Source organism: Mustela lutreola, chromosome 5, assembly GCF_030435805.1.
Source record: "Mustela lutreola isolate mMusLut2 chromosome 5, mMusLut2.pri, whole genome shotgun sequence".
Lineage (NCBI taxonomy): Eukaryota > Metazoa > Chordata > Mammalia > Carnivora > Mustelidae > Mustela > Mustela lutreola.
The window spans coordinates 159961539-159965708 of record NC_081294.1 but is presented as its reverse complement, the minus strand read 5'-3'; the positions used below and the strand labels follow the sequence as shown (position 1 = coordinate 159965708).

The 4170-nt window shown below is 36.5% G+C and overlaps 1 non-coding gene across 1 annotated transcript; it reads left to right on the top strand.

Moving 5' to 3' along the window:
• Positions 1-718: 718 nt before the first annotated feature.
• Positions 719-825, top strand: LOC131832847 (U6 spliceosomal RNA). The gene has a single exon (XR_009354206.1). It is a non-coding gene; the product is annotated as a U6 spliceosomal RNA (small nuclear RNA).
• Positions 826-4170: the final 3345 nt, after the last annotated feature.

Below are 4170 nucleotides of genomic sequence, written 5' to 3'. Positions count from 1 at the left end.
GGTGACTGTATGAAAGGATTTATTTCTGGACTCTCAATTCTGTTCTACTTGTCTATTGGTCTGTTTTTATGCCAGTATACTTTATTGTTTGGAGCATGAGGGCTTTGTAGTATAGTTTCAAATCAAGAAGTGTAATTTCTCTTCTTCATTCTTTCTCAGAACTGCTTTGATTATTTGTTGTCTTTTATGGTCTCATATAAATTTTAGGATTCTTTACTTACTTCTGTAAAAAAATAATATTGGATGTTTTTTAAGATTTTTAATTTATTTATTTGACAGAGAGAGATGACAAGCAGTCAGAGAGGCAGGCAGAGAGAGAAGAGGAAGCAGGCTTCCTGCTGAGCAGAGAGCCTGATTTGGGGCTCGATCCCATGACCCTGGAATCATGACCTGAGCCGAAGGCAGCGGCTTAACCCACTGAGCCACCCAGGCGCCCCTAACATTGGATTTTTGATAGTAATTGGATTTACAGATGGTTTTCAGTAGTATGGACATTTTAACAATGTTCATTCTTACCATTCATAAATATGAGCTATCTTTCCATTTGTGTCTCCTTCAATTTCTTTATCAATGTCATAGTTTATGGAGTACAGATCTTTCATCTTCTTAGTTAAATCTATTCCTAAGTAATTTTTATTTTTGATGCTATTGTGAATTAGATTGTTTTCTTTATTTTTTCAGATAGTTCATCATTAGAGTGTTAAAATGCTCCTGTCTTGTGCTTACTTTGGCAGCACATATACTAAAATTGGAATGATGCAGAGAAGATTAGTGTGATCACTGAACAAGGATGACATGAAAAACTGGGAAGCATTCCATATTAAAAAAAATGAAACAAAACAAAATTCTTGTCTTTTATATATTGATCTTGTATTTAGCAGCTTTACTAAATTTGTTTATTCAAATTTTTTTGTGAAGTTTTTAGGATTTTTTAACATGTAAGTTCATGTTATCCAAAAAAAGAAAATTTTACATCTTCTTCTTCTTTTTTTTTTTTTGGAGTCTCTTATTTCTTTGTGTTCCTTGTTTCTCTGGCTAGGATATCCAGTACTATGTCATGACAGTAGTGAAAGTGGACACACTTGTCTTTTTTCTGATCTTTAAGGGGAAAACTTTCAAACGTTTTTGATTGATTATGAGATTAGCTCTGGGCTTGCAATATGTGTTTTTTCTTTAATGGATTTTTTTAACTTATTTTTTTTAAATTTTTATAAAAATATAATGTGTTTTTATCCCTAGGGGTACAGGTCTGTGAATCACCAGGTTTACACATTTCACAGCACTCACCATCACTCACAAAGCACCTGCCCTCCCCAATGTCCATACCCCCACCATCCTCTCCCAACACACCTCCCCCCAAGCAACCCTCAGTCTGTTTTGTGAGTTCAGTCTTTTATGGTTTGTCTCCCTCCCAATCCCATCTTTTATTTTTCTTTTCGTACGCCTGAAACCGCCTATGTTGCATCTCCACTTCATCATATCAGGGAGATCATATGAAAGTTGTCTTTCTCAGATTGACTTATTTCGCCAAGCATAATACCCTCTAGTTCCATCCACGTCATCACAAATAGCAGGATTTCATTTCTTTTGATGGCTGCATAGTATTCCATTGTACATATATACCACATCTTATTTATTGATTCATCATCTGTTGAAGGACATTTAGGTTCTTTCCATGGTTTAACTATTGTGGACATTGCTGCTATAAACATTTGGGTGCATGTGACCCTTCAGAATGCCACGTTTGTATCTGTAGGGTATATATCCAGTACTACAAGCACTGGGTCATAGGGTAGTTGTATTTTCAACTTTTTGAGGCAGCTCCACGCTGTTTTCCAGAGTGGTTGCACCAGCTTGCATTCCCACGTACAGTGTAGGAGGGTTGCCCTTTCTCCACATCCTCGCCAGCATCTGTCATTGACTGACTTGTTCATTTTAGCCATTCTGAAAGGTGTGAGGTGGTATCTCATTCTGGTTTTGATTTGTATTTCCCTGATGCTGAGTGATGTGGAGCATTTTTTCATGTGTCTGTTGGCCATTTGGATGTATTCTTTGCAGAAATGTCTGTTCATGTCCTCTGCCCATTTCTTCATTGGATTATTTGTTCTTAGGGTGTTGAGTTTAATTAGCTCTTTATAGATTTTGGATACTGGTCCTTTATCTGGTATGTCATTTGCAGATATCTTCTCCCAGATAACTTCTGACAGTCATCTTTTGGCTTTGTTAACTGTTTCCTTTGCTGTGCAAAAGCTTTTTGATCTGATGAAATCCCGAGTTCATTCTTGCCCTTGCTTCCCTTGCCTTTGGCAATGTTCCTAGGAAGAAGTTGCTGCTGCTGAGGTCAAAGAGGTTGCTACCTGTTCTCTCCTCAAGGATTTTGATGGATTCCTTTCTCACATTATGCTTCTTCATCCATTTCCAGTCTATTTTCATGTATGGTGTAAGGAAATGATCCAATTTCTTTTTTCTGCATGTGGCTGTTCAATTTTCCAAATTTATCTTTGTTGAAGAGGCTTTTTTCCTTGGACATTCCTTCCTGCTTTGTTGACGATTAGTTGTCCATAGAGTTGAGGGTGTATTTCTGGGCTCTCTATTCTGTTCCATTGATCTATGTCTGTTTTGGGGACAGTTCCCTACTATCTTGATGATGACAACTTTGTAATAGAGCTTGAGGTCTGGAATTGTGATGCCAACAACTTTGGCTTTCTTTTTCAATATTCCTCTGGCTATTCGAGGTATTTTCTGGTTCCATATATATTTTAGGATTATTTGTCCCATTTCTTTGGAAAAAATGGATGGGATTTTGATAGGGATTGCATTAAATATGTAGATTGTTTTAGGTAGCATAGACATTTTTACAATATTTGTTCTTCCAATACAGGAGCATGGAACATTTTTATTTCTTTGAGTCTTCAATATCTTTCATGAGCACTTTAGAGTTTTCTGAGTATAGATTCTTTGTCTCTTTGGTTGGGGTTATTCCTAGGTATCTTAGTGTTTGGGGTGCAATTGTAAATGGGATTCACTCCTTAATTTCTATTTCTTCAGTCTTGTTGGTTTAAAAAAATGCAACCAATTTCTCTGCATTGATTTTATAACCTGACACTTTACAGAATTCCTATACAAGTTATAGCAGATTTGGAGTGGAGTCCTTTAAGTTTTCCACATACATTATCATATCATCTGAAAACAGGGATAGTTTGACTTCTCTTTTGCCAATTTGGCAAAATTTGGATGTCTTTAATTCCTTTTTGTTGTCTGATTGCTGAGGCTAGGACTTCTAGTACGATGTTGATTAGCAGTGGTGATAACAGACATCCCTGCCGTGTTCCTGACCTCAGCGGAAAGTATTGTTTTTCTCCATTGAGAATGATATTTGCAGTGGGTTTTTCATAGATGGCTTTGATAATATTGATAATATGTGCCCTCTATCCCTACACTTTGAAGAGTTTTAATCAGGAAGGGATACTGCACTTTGTCAAATGCTTTTTCAGCATCTATGGAGAGTATCATATGGTTCTTGTTCTTTCTTTTATTGATGTGTTGTATCACATTGATTGATTTGCAGATGTTGAACCAACCTTGTAGCCCTGGAATAAATCCCACTTGGTAGAGGTGAATAATCCTTTTAATGTACTGTTGAATACTCTTGGCTAGTATTTTGGTGAGAATTTTCGCAACTGTGTTCATCAAGGATATTGGTCTGTAGTTCTCTTTTTTGATGGGATCCTTGTCTGGTTTTGGGATCAATGTGATGCTGGCCCCAGTAAAAAAGAATTTAGAAGTTTTCCTTCCATTTCTATTTTTTTGGAACAGTATCATGAGAATAGGAATTAATTCTTCTTTAAAAGTTTGGTAGAATTCCCCTGGGAAGCCATCTGGCCCGGGGCTTTTGTTTGTTTGGAGATTTTTGATGACTGTTTCAATCTCCGTACTGGTTATGGGTCTGTTCAGGTTTTCTATTTCTCCATGGTTCAGTTGTGGTAGTTTATATGTCTCTAGGAATGTATCCATTTCTTCCAGATTGTTGAATTTGTTGGCATAGAGTTGCTCATAGTATGTTCTTATAATTGTTTGTATTTCTTTGGTGTTGGTTGTGCTCTCTCCTCTTTCATTCATGATTTTATTTATTTGGGTTCTTTCTCTTTTCTTTTTGATAAGTCTGGAAAG